We start from the raw sequence: 12,500 nt of genomic DNA on the forward strand, positions 1-12,500 counted from the left end.
AATCCTGCTTTTTCAACTAGGGTTGTAACTTGGCTATTAATAATAATAATAATAATAATAATAATAATAATAATAATAATAATAATAATAATAATAATAATAATAATAATGATTTATTGACTGTTTGTTGACCCTCTGTTATACATCGCTTCAATTTTTCATTTTGTTAAATGATCTTGAAAAGTGAATGATTATTTGAAATCACATCCCGATGAACTGGCTACCAAATTAGATCAATTTCTTGAACGGTGTTGACCTCCCGTATATACTACAACAGCTTCATATTAACATGTCTTATTGCTAAATCGGTTACTTATCTACTTAATTCATTGGCTACACATATACTTACTTAATAGGTTACTTATCTACTTACTTAATAGGTTACTTATCTACTTACCTAATCACTTACAATCTTAACTTTCAGAACGCTTATGTGGTCTCATGCCACACAGAAATCATTGACACAAAGCAGGATTCGCTAGATTTTATGTCACGTAGAAAGTTTCAATCTCAAATATTTGGAGAATTATATGCTTTAGTCAATATCAGTTATCAAATCTACCTTAACGTAACTCAGAGAAAACGAGAAAATAATTAATTTTCTTTAAAAACTTAAATCATTATTAGTGGTCATGTTAAGTGGGATATCCATTGAGAATTTGCTGTTCATAATCAGTTTCATATTTGATACTAATTATGCTTTTTTTTTCTCTTTTGCAGATGGTGGGATTTACAAGAACAGGTAAGAGGGTATTACATGAGACTTTAAAAAGCTAGGAAATTTTGTTAATAAAAAAAAACCCAGTCGTTAATGGTGGTCCCCCAGGAACCACGAAGTCGATGTAAAAACAAGTTTGCATCTCATTTATTAATACATCTTTTATTGTGTAAATCTAAACATCCTTCTGTGTGTCCTGGCTGGTGACGTCTGCATGTGGAAACCTGGCGGTGGGACATATTAAAGGATTTCGACTCCTTTAATGTAACACAAGCATGTGGCATCAGTACTGACTGGTTGGTTGCGTAGAATTCAGTACTTGTAACGTAAGACTTTTAGATTCAGTTATAATAGGTTATTGTATTTTAGTTACTTTGTTTCACTAGTATCTATTGGATATTGAAACTTGTTTATACTGGCTAGTACAGTGGTAACGTGATCGCCTATAGCATTCACATGGCGACAGATGGATCCCAGACCGGGACTTTAAATTTAAGATGTTTACTGGAGAAGCCACTGCTGTGGTTGGGCACCACACTAGTGGAGCTGGGCTTGCCCGGCTGACGTTCTGGCGAGTATCTATTCTCATGAATCTGAAACCACAGAAGGTATTAATCATAAAATCATTTGAAACATTATGACGTCGATTATATTCCCAGAAACAGATTATTTATAGGTTTAGATTAAGTCGTCCTTATGTCAGCTCATGCAATTAAACAAGTGTTTGCTGGAATAAGAGGTTTAGTTTATATACTATGGGATCGTATACTAACAAGACATCGAAATTCAGTGTAAATGTGAAGCAGGAAAGTGCCGTGAAAAAAAACCATAAATCAAAACAAGATCTTTTCTTAACTTATTTTTCTTAGAAAATATTCTTGGGAAAACTGAAAATTGAAATGATTTGTTTCGTATTAAACTGCAATAATTTTTTCTTATCAAATTATCGGACAGATATAAACACCTCATTAGTTCATTAATGACTAAACTTTTACCGCAAGTAGGTGGGGGGTGTCCTTGTCTTTTTTCAACCTATATCTATCTAGTTACAGTATATCTCTATCTATCTATCTATCTATTTATCTATCTCTATATATCGATCGATCTATCTATCTATCCATCCAGGGGCCATGTCCTCGACGTGGGCTGTCAATTGCCTCCACCTGGTTCTCTCTCTAGCTCTCTGTATAAATTGTCCAGCTGTTACATTCTCATTTACATCCTCCAGTAAGCTGTACAGAAACCCTTTCCTTTGCCGGCCTCTTGCTCTTCTCCTGTCTATCTTTCCCGTAAGGCACAAAAGTTTGATCTTTCCTTATGACATGTACCAGAAATTCCATCTGCCTCCTCCTTATCCCTTTTATAAGTGATCTCTCCTGATTCACTCTTCTCAATACCCTCTCATTTCTCTCTCTCTCTCTCTCTCTCTCTCTCTCTCTCTCTCTCTCTCTCTCTCTCTCTCTCTCTCTCTCTCTCTAACATTCTTCTGTACAACCATAATTTAGCTACATTTTATTTTCAATTTTCGACCAGTCAAACCAAATGGTTTTCTCCATATTTGCTCTTCGTTACGAAGACGGCCTGACCCACTTGTAAGGTGAATTCTTACCTCCGCCAGCGCAGATTGGAGGAGGTTATGTTTTCGCCCCTGTTTGTGTGTGTGTATGCATGGTTATGAACAGCTTCCTGGCCACAATTTTACTCACAGAGTATTGAAACTTTCAGGGATTAATTGTTATGTTGAGTCGTGGAAGTGGTTCCATTTTGAAAGTCCTAGGTCAAAGGTCAAAGGTCGAGGTCGATCAAAAGGTCAAGAAATAAACTGCCGTGGCGTAAGTCTGCCCTCTACTGAGTGCCACTCTAGTTTTTAAATAAGTTTTTAATATAAAGATATGAAGTCTTATATAGTAATAAACACGCATAACAGTTCGCTTAGTATAAAAGCAAAAATTTGAATTCGTTTTGCATGAATTATTTTTGTTACTAATGTTTCATGTGAACATTTCCAGCGACAATATAATTTTGATGAAACAATAGTGGTTATTAATGATCCACATGACTGCGTAAGGCCTCAATATTGTCTTTAATATTTTGTGGACTAAGCAACATTAATCGAAGGCGTGACTGTAGTTTTATGTGTACTTCAATTACTCCTTAAAACTAGTTTAATTCTTTGTCAATTTGGTGGCTGTGGAAAAAGGTAGCGTCCATAAAAATGTTTGCTACTTGATATAAAGATGTTTTGTATGTAAGGAAATATGTTGTTTTAATTGATCTACAACTAGAGGGGCACTCAGTAGAGCGCAGACCTCCACTGCAGCAGCTTATTTCTAGACCTTTTCCTGGACATTGAACTTGACCTTTAACCTTAACATGTATTAATTGCCGTGGATTTTCTTTCACTCTAAGATGAACCAAGTTTGAAGTCTCAATGACAACGATGTCCAAACTAATGGCTGATTACGTGAATTGGACATTTTGCTTGACCCTGACCTTGATCTTTATCCTTGACTTTCCAGAATTTAATAATTTCCTGATTTTCACATAACAGTTAATCCCTGCAAGTTTCATTACTCTACGATTGAAATTGTGGTCAGGAAGCTGTTCACAAACAATCACACAAACAGGGGATAAAACATAACCTTTGAATTTCGTTGGCGGAGGTAATAATCAACAACAAAAATAATTTTGACTTTGCTAAGGGTGGTCATAAGGAACCAGTGGTTCTGTTGAGTTTTAGCCCGGAAAGACCTAGATCAGATGTTATAATGATTTTAATCTTCATCTAACTTGGCGTACAAATGACATGTAACATCCGTGCCTGGTGATTGCCAGACTGGAGTTCGGGTCCCGCTCAAATTTTTTAGTTTCTTTGGTCGCTGCAACCTCACCAACCTTGTGAGCTATGGATGGGGGTTTGGGGGAGCTTATAGGTCTATCTGCTGAGTCATCAGCAGCCATTGCTTGGCCCTCCCTGGTCCCAGCTTGGATGGAGAGTGGGCTTGGGCGCTAATCATATGTGTATATGGTCAGTCTCTGGGGCATTGTCCTGCTTAATAGGGTAATGTCACGGTCCCTTGCCTCTTCCATTCATGAGTGGCCATTAAACCTTTGTCTTTAAACTGCTCGTACTTAAGCATTGGTTTCACATCTGGGGAATGTCGTCAGTGACACCATATAATAGTTTTAATCTTTATTTGAAATTACTCTTTACGAACCAAATTCAAAAGTACGTGTCTATGTTAGATCATGTTTGTGTTTCCAAGTGTCGTAGGTGATGTTAGATGTGTTGCTCATATTGCAATAATCCTGGCTTTTTCTAAAACAGCCTTGGAGTGTCTTGTTACTCAGCCAAGGTGGTTATAAGATCGAGTCGGTTTATTTATTTATTTGTCTGTTTGTCTGTGGACAGGATTACGTCAAAACTACTCGACGAATTTTGACGAAATTTTCACCACAGATAGATCTTAGGTCATGGACGACTCGGTTAACCTTTGGCAGAGGTCAGAAATCTGACATTGTTCTTGTTTATATTTTTTTTCTTGTGGTTCAGAATCTGGTTAGAAGTCTAGCCCGTACTGGTGACTGTTAATGGCCTATAGTTTATTTTTAGTTCAAGGGCTTCTTTTCAGGTCCTATACTGCAGGGGAACCCTACTCTCTATGGGACCTTTTCATAATTCATTTTATCGTATACATTTCAAGACATTCAGCAATTCACACTGCATATTGCTCGTTGATTATCCATATTATCGAAGCACTTTGAAAATAGTCTTTAGTTTCCTATTGAGAGCCTTAATATCTTCAGTCCTTCGAAGGTCTAGTGGGATCTTATTGTATGGTCTTGGGACCGCAAATTTGAAAGCTCTAGAGTCTAGAACATAGCACCGTCGACATGTAACTTGATTCCAATCATTTGAAACCATCTGTAACTATTCTCGTGTCAAACGCTGGCTGCACAATATGTAGCAATTCTCGTAGATATTTTGGACGTCCGGTTCTGATAACTTAATGGGTTATTGTGCATAATTGTTAAACATAATTCTTGCTTTAATAGGCATCCAGTGTAAATCAGTTAGTATAGAAGTGATCAATTTAAGGACTGTATTTTTTCAAATCAATTAAATTGTTATGCTGAACTATTATCTTTGTCTTAATACCTCCGCCAACGAAGATGGGAGGAGGATATGTTTTCGCCCATGTTTATCATTTTGTCTGTTTGTTTGTGAACAACTTCTGGCCACAATTTTACTCACAAAGTAGTGAAACTTTCAGGGATTCATTCTTGTGTGGAGACGTGGAAGTGATTCAATTTTGAAAGTCCTAGGTTAAAGGTCATGGTCAAGGTCGACCGAAAATACGCCTACGATTTAAATTCTAGGAAAGTCAAACTGGTTTCGAGAAATAAGCTGCCGTGGCGGAGGTCTGCACTTATTGTTTTTCTAATTTTTAATGGGTTTGACAATGATAATGGATCCTTAACCCCCTCCCCCACCAATACCACTTTCCCATCCGGGTGGGTAACTTAGTCTGAGAGTTAAAAGTTCGCAATTTGCTGGCCAGCACTCCCAGTGGAAAAAATCGTTTTGGCTTCGTAAGTGAATCTTATTATTCTATTTCACTGCAATTAACGCCTTCCAGTTTTCCCAGACGGTATTAAAATGTGCTTTTTACCTTGTGTAATGTATGGCATTATTCCTTTTCCAGTTGTAATTTAGCTTCAAATTGAAGATTTCCAGCGAGTTTGACGAAATTGAAGCCTTCAAACTATGCTTCCCCTTCAACCCCAAATGCTGGATTGAGACCTAGATGTGCCTAGATGTTACTTACTTGTGTTACTTGTGAGTAGTCTTCAAGGCCCAACTCCATTGCCGGTGCAGCTCTTCATAGGGCCTCCCTCGTACATATTTTAGTTAACATCTATATTCTTGTCTGATGCACTTTTCATTCGAGTCGTAGCATCCAGTGAATAAGTGGGTATTAAATTTCTTCTTAAAACTCTGCAGACTTTCACTGTTCTTGAGAATTTCAGGCAGCTCATTACAGATTCTTGTTGCACACGATGCAAATGCTCTAAACCTGATGTTTAAATTGCATCTCGGCTCATTCAGTCTATGACGATCTACGCGATGTCTTAGTCCCAGAAGCGTCAATGTGAAAGCCCTTTAATAATTCATTCGTGTAATTTGATTTTCCAAATCGTAGTGCTTGGTAAGTCATAAGACATATCTTGTAAATACTTCTTGCCTTTACTGGTAGCCAATGTAGATCAATTGATAGTTTTATTGCTACGTTGACATAACTGTTCAGGGTTAGAACAAATTGTTTTTCTATTTGTTTACAAGAAAGCATCATCAATATTACTCTGCCCTTAATCATTTATTGGTTTAGAGGTTGCACATGAATGGCAGAGGTAAGGGACAGTGACATTGCCCTATCAAGCAAGACAATGCCCTAGAGACTGACCCATATACACATATGATCAGCGCCTAAACCCCCTCTCCACCCAAGCTAGGACCAAGGAGGGCCAGGAAATGGCTGCCGATGACTCAGCAGGTAGACCTATTGGCTCCCACAAACACCTCATCCTTAGTTCAAAAGGATGGTGAGCTTTCAGCGACTATAGGAACTAATGAGTTTGAGTGAGATTCTCCCACAAACACCTCATCCTTAGTTCACAAGGATGGTGAGCTTTCAGCGACTATAGGAACTAATGAGTTTGAGTGAGATTCTTAAGTCCAGTCTGGCGTTCACCAGTCAGGGACGTTACCAATAAGACCACCACAACCTTTGTTTACAAAGAGCTACTAAAGATAATCATATTAGGAATAGTGTGTTCAGTCCAATCCTATAACTTGGACTCTGGTAACCTATTGGAAACGTCCCTGTCTGGCATTCTGCTGAACTGGGGTTCGAAATCCGTCAAGTTTGATAGCTTCTAGTAGTGTCTGCAACCTCACCATTCATACGAGCTAAGGATGGGTGATTTTGGGGAGCCTATAGGTCTACCTGCTGAATAATCAGCAGCCATTGCCTGGCCCTCCCTAGTCCTAGTTTGCGCTGATCATAGGTATTAAATTGTCAGTCTCTAGGGCACTGTTCCTGTCCCTTGCCTCTGCCATTCATGAGTGACCATTAAACACTATACTTATCTGCGTGGTTCCCCACCTGCTCCAGGGCACAGAACGGCCTTCCAGGACCCAGTGCCAGGCATTAAGACCAAATCAATGAATCCAGTCTAATCCACTTTTGGTATTTATTTATATTATTAGTTTCATCAAAAGTTCTACTGAGACATGGAGTTAGATCAATCTGTTTGGGGATAATACGCAATTCGACTTTAGCATGAATGACATTGAAATTACAACTGAAAATTAAACTCCCTTCTGACTAGTGTAAATGATTAAGTGAATGAATGACGTTTAAACATCATCATCATCATCGCCTCCTACGCCTATTGACGCAAAAGTTCTCGGTTAGAATTCGCCAGCTGTCTCTTCCTTGAACTTTTAAATCAATACCTCGCCATTCATCAGTTCCTACTTCACGCTTCATAGTCCTTAGCCATGTAGGCCTGGGTCTCCCAACTCTTCTAGTGCTTTGTGGAGCTCAGTTGAGAGTTTGGTGAACTAATCTCTCTTGGGGAGTGCGAAGAGCATACCCAAACCATCTTCATCTACCCTTCACCATGATCTCATCCGTATATGGCACTCGAGTAATATCTCATAGTTTCATTTCTAATCCTGACATTTAAAAAATTCAAGCAAAAATCAAATTAAACTTTATTTATGGTGATGAGGAAGAAAAATAAATGAACATTGACGACAATTTAGTCTTGATGAGGATTAGAGTTTGTATGAATCAATGGATATATCATCTTAGAAACATTGCTTGTGTAAAGAAATATTTAGATGAATGTTCCCTTGGGAAAATGAGATTAATCGTGTTATTACTGGAAGTGACTAATCCTGCTATATCTTACTTAGCTTGGAGTGCAGTTTGGAAAGTTGCAAAATAAAGAGGGGAGCAAAAGTATCATGGTATGACAATAAAACAATCTCCAATAGATTTAGTAGATTTGAGAACAAAGTCCTCAGATGAATATTTGGAGTTAAATGGCAGGACAGGATTAGAAATGAAACTATTAGAGAAATTACTCGAGTGCCATATATAGGTGAGATCATGATGAGGGGTAGATGGAGATGGTTTGGGCATACTCTTCGCACTCTCCAAGAGAGATAGTTCACCAAACTTTCAACTTGACTCCACAAAGCACTAGAAGAGTTGGAAGACAAAGTCCTACATGGGTGAGAACTATAAAGTGTGAAGATGGAGATGACGAGTGGAGAATTATTGATTTAAAAGCTCATAATAGAGACGACTGGCGAAATCTAAGAGAGGCCCTTTGCGTCAATAATGGTAGGAGGAGATGAGGATGAGGAGGATAACCCATTAGCTGATTGAGCTAACTGGATGCATAGTAAGGCAACATTTTTCTATGCCAACAAATCATGTCAACATAAGAAACTGAAGACTTTTTTAATGTTATAACTGGTAGAATTTGGCAATTAGAACAGGCTTCGGCATATTTCAGATGCTCAAAGAATGTACTGTATACGACAAACAAATAGCGTGGGTTCCACAGTGGCTTATTTGGTTTGATTTTAGAGAATTATATTGCTGTTTCATAACCAGTATAATCTTCATGTTGTTGTAGACAATGTCCATAGAATATTGGTTGTAAATGGCCTGGCCCTAACGGAACGTAAACTCTGCGACATGGCCAAAAAAAAATCGTTTGAACAATGGGCCGGTTAAGTTTTCCAAGTAAAATCGTGAGAATGATGTCATCGTCTTAAATCTTAGTTACTTAGAACTACCTTACCACCAGCCACACGAGGGAACTAGTTGGTGGGGGTGGGGGGGGAGTCTAAAATATCCATTTAATTTTTATTTCGTGGCTTTAAATTGTGACAGTCGTTCTATTCCAATATCTCATGCCTACATGCTTAGAGTTACTTCGCTGATTTTCCATGGTCTTCTCTCAAGCATGTCTTCGTGGAGTAACGTAAAAATGTTTATGAATAATGCTATTTTTAGTTTACCCAGATGTGATTATACTTCGAGTGTGTCAGATCGAAGCATTAGTGTGTTTGATCTCAAGAGCTTGCTTGCTTGTATGTGCATGCGAAGGCGTGTTTATAGGCATTGGAGTACACCCATTTATTGATAGGCGTCAACACTGGTTGTTCATTGAGGTGGTTTTAATGAATTGGGAGTTTTAACACTTTTTATCGAATACATTAGATCTTAATTATCTACTCGTCGGTATAAATGAAAAGTTTCTCTCTCTCTCTCTCTCTCTCTCTCTCTCTCTCTCTCTCTCTCTCTCTCTCTCTCTCTCTCTCTGGTCATTTTGAATTATATTGATATCTGTAAGAGACTGATTTTTTAACCTATAATTGAATTAATTTAGTATAGTTAGAATTAAAATATTTTGTTAGAAGTATTTAGCATTGAGTAGGTGGTATTACAGGTACAAGTCTTTTGCTAACAGGAGAGAGAGAGAGAGAGAGAGAGAGAGAGAGAGAGAGAGAGAGAGAGAGAGAGAGAGAGAGAGAGAGAGAGTATTAGATATGTTAAGATAAATCCTGACTCAATACAGGTATTAGAATCCGAGATTTCTATTATAAACAAAATTTTCCATTTTCCATTTCGTCTTGCATCAAGTGTTAACTGAACAATTTTGAAGAATTCCATAAGTTTAGCATAGCTCGTTGTAACGACTTTATTAAAACATTTCTTTATATTTTATTAAGTCATAAGAAATGTTTTTCTGAACACTAGATCTCCTGATATTAAAGTGTATTTAAATTCTCTCTCTCTCTCTCTCTCTCTCTCTCTCTCTCTCTCTCTCTCTCTCTCTCTCTCTCTCTCTCTCTAATTATGATAGAGATATCAAACTCTTACCTTGTTTAATTGCTCTTGTCATTATGGATCATAATAATCTTGAGGGAATTTCCAGTCAGGAATCAGTCTCTGTGAAGGAGACGTCAACATACTTTGATTGTTTTATTTTATACAAAATCATTCAATTATCATCGTCACGGGTGGCCTTCCACGGTGAGCAATGCTATTAGGCCTTCTTGATATAAGCCTTTACAGCTGTCGCTTTATACAGTTAACTGGCTGGGTACTCGATCTCACCCTTAAAGCAAAGGCCGAGATTAAATAGGTTGTTACTTGACGTCTTCAAGGGTTGGGGATTTAAGAGGTTTAAAGTTCACTCGTGAATGGCAGAGGCAAGGGACAGTGACATAGCCCGAGCATGCAGGACAATGCCCTAGAGACTGACCCATATATGCATTTGATCAGCACCTAAGCCCCGTCTCTACCAAAGCTATGACCAGGGAGGGACAGGCAATGGCCGCTGATGACCCAGCAGGTAGACCTATTGGCTTCCCTAAACCCCTCATCCTTAGCTCACAAGGATGGTGAGGTTGCAGCGGCCAAAGGAACTAAGAAGTTTGAGTAGGACTCAAACCCCAGTGTGGCAATTACCAGACAGGGATATTTCCAATAGGACACCACAACCCTAAAGGTATTATCAACATTCAGTACCTGACGTAAATATCTGCTTTGTTAATCCTTAATAAAACCTGCTCTTCAACAATGCCTACATAAAAGTTTGCAAAAGGAACTCCAAGAAGGGACACCATGGTGATGCTGTCCTTCTGTATATATGATTGGCTTCTGTGCGAGGTGAAAGGGGTCCGTTTGGTACAAATCTCGAGAAATGTATGGAACACTAAGTGGGTATGTATTATGGTCCTTGTAAACACAATTCCTCATAAGGGCTATAGTCACGTTGAGAGTATTCTACGACCATGGATGTAATGTCCCCGTATTTCTAAGAGCCTTGTATGCTGGTAAGGAAATCGGCAAATGACTGCATACTATGATTATTCAGTATGTAAGGGGTAAGGAACATGTTGATTCTTCTGGTGAGCTGATGGGTAATGGCAGGGCACTGGCTGATTTGTTGTTGCAGATTTCCTGGCCCTTACGGCCTTGCACGGGCTTTTGCACGGGCTCTTGCACACCTGCAGCCTGTAGGTGTTTGTTTAGATTATGTTTAGGTTTGTAGTAGGTGATTTAGGATATGGGATAATCTGCAACTTTTATTTGTTAGTGGTTTGGGATGTGGGATAAGGATTATCACCCACTTTTGTTTATTATCGATTCAGCTTTCTTTTTTCCCTTGTTTTAAGAGGCACCTCAGGCTCTATAGGTCAAATGAAAAGGAAGAAAGTGACGGAAGGGAAGAAGGTATCCACCTCAAAAGAACCCATTGGTTCCCGTCATTCAGTTGGAGAGAAAGTAGGTACAAACTGGGTTTCCATCTTTATGGGTCTTAACATTACCATAGAGGTAAACAAGACCGTGGTTGGCGGTGATGGGAAGCAGACGGATCGTGTTGCTTGCAGTGTTCGCAGCTTGGATGCTTTTATCATCATTCCTCCTCGTGTAGTCTCTAGGGTTAGGAGTGAGAAGCTTAAACTTGCTTTCATGGGAAAGAATTACATCAAGATTGGTTTGGTAGTCAGCTATGGAGATGAAGACGAAAGCAACGGTCTTATCAGCTTGACAGATGGTAATGCTCTCTTGGGTTTTAAGTTTCTCGGCTATTTTTTTTTTTCCCTGGGTGACAATACTGGTCGTGTATTGTCTGTGTTTGGGGAGAGCTTCACCAAGAAGCTTTGGGGGAATGGTATCAGTTGTCTGGAGGGTGACTTTACTTTTTGGAATGCTGGATCGAATCAAGCAGCAAATCAATCTCCGTCCTTTTGTTGGTTGGTTTTGGTTTTGAGACACTATTATTATTATTATTATTATTATTATTATTATTATTATTATTATTATTATTATTATTATTATTATTATTATTATTATTATTATTATTATTATTACTTGCTAAGCTGCAAGCCTAGTTGGAAAAGCAGGATGCTATAAGAAAAGGGGCTCCAACAGTGGCAATTAAGGCCGAGTTTTAGAATGTCATGCTGGGCAAGAGGTAGGGGTTTTATTCATTTAATATAATCACCTTTCTGCTATTGGATTCTCAGTTTGCCACCGATGGTATTAACTGATTTCTTTGAATGTTTGTAAGGTTTAAAAGCGGCTCATGAATGGCAGAGGCATGGGACAGTGACAGTGCCCTATCGAGCAGGGCAATGCCCTGGAGACTGACTATATATATATATATATATATATATATATATATATATATATATATATATATATATATATATATATATATATATATATATATATATATAGGGACAGGTAGGGCCAGGTAGTGCCAGGCGATGGCTGCTGATGATTCAGCAGATGGACCTATAGGCTCCCCCAAACCCCCCGTACTTAGTTCACAAGGATGGTGAGGTTGCAGTGACCAAAGGAGCTTAACGAGTTTGAGCTTGACTCGAACCCCAGTCTGGCGTTCACCAATCAGGGACGTTACCTCATCGGCCATTTTAATTCAGAGGTGGTCTTTTTCATTTATATTGTGAAGGACAAAAAGTAATTTTCTCCGAGTGTTAATTGTTCCAAATTGGTTATGGTGTCAACATTTTTTGATGGTTCGAGTTCCAGTTTGTATTTTTGGTATCGTAGCTAATTTCTTAGACGTCAGTCCTTGCTCTGTGAATGTTATGTCCCAGAGAACTGTTTCAGTCTTGGATAGAGGCCCAATGCCAGAGTGGTTATTGCTAATTTCCTCG

General features: G+C 38.6%; 1 long non-coding RNA gene across 1 annotated transcript in view; it reads left to right on the forward strand.

Moving 5' to 3' along the window:
- LOC137636968 (uncharacterized) overlaps positions 1-12,500 on the forward strand; it is a 52,159-nt gene that overhangs the window by 5,060 nt on the left and 34,599 nt on the right. Inside the window, exon 2 of the long non-coding RNA XR_011043318.1 lies at positions 721-742. This is a non-coding gene — a long non-coding RNA (uncharacterized lncRNA). The remainder of the gene's footprint in view (positions 1-720; positions 743-12,500) is intronic.

The sequence above is a fragment of the Palaemon carinicauda genome, chromosome 3, assembly GCF_036898095.1.
Source record: "Palaemon carinicauda isolate YSFRI2023 chromosome 3, ASM3689809v2, whole genome shotgun sequence".
Lineage (NCBI taxonomy): Eukaryota > Metazoa > Arthropoda > Malacostraca > Decapoda > Palaemonidae > Palaemon > Palaemon carinicauda.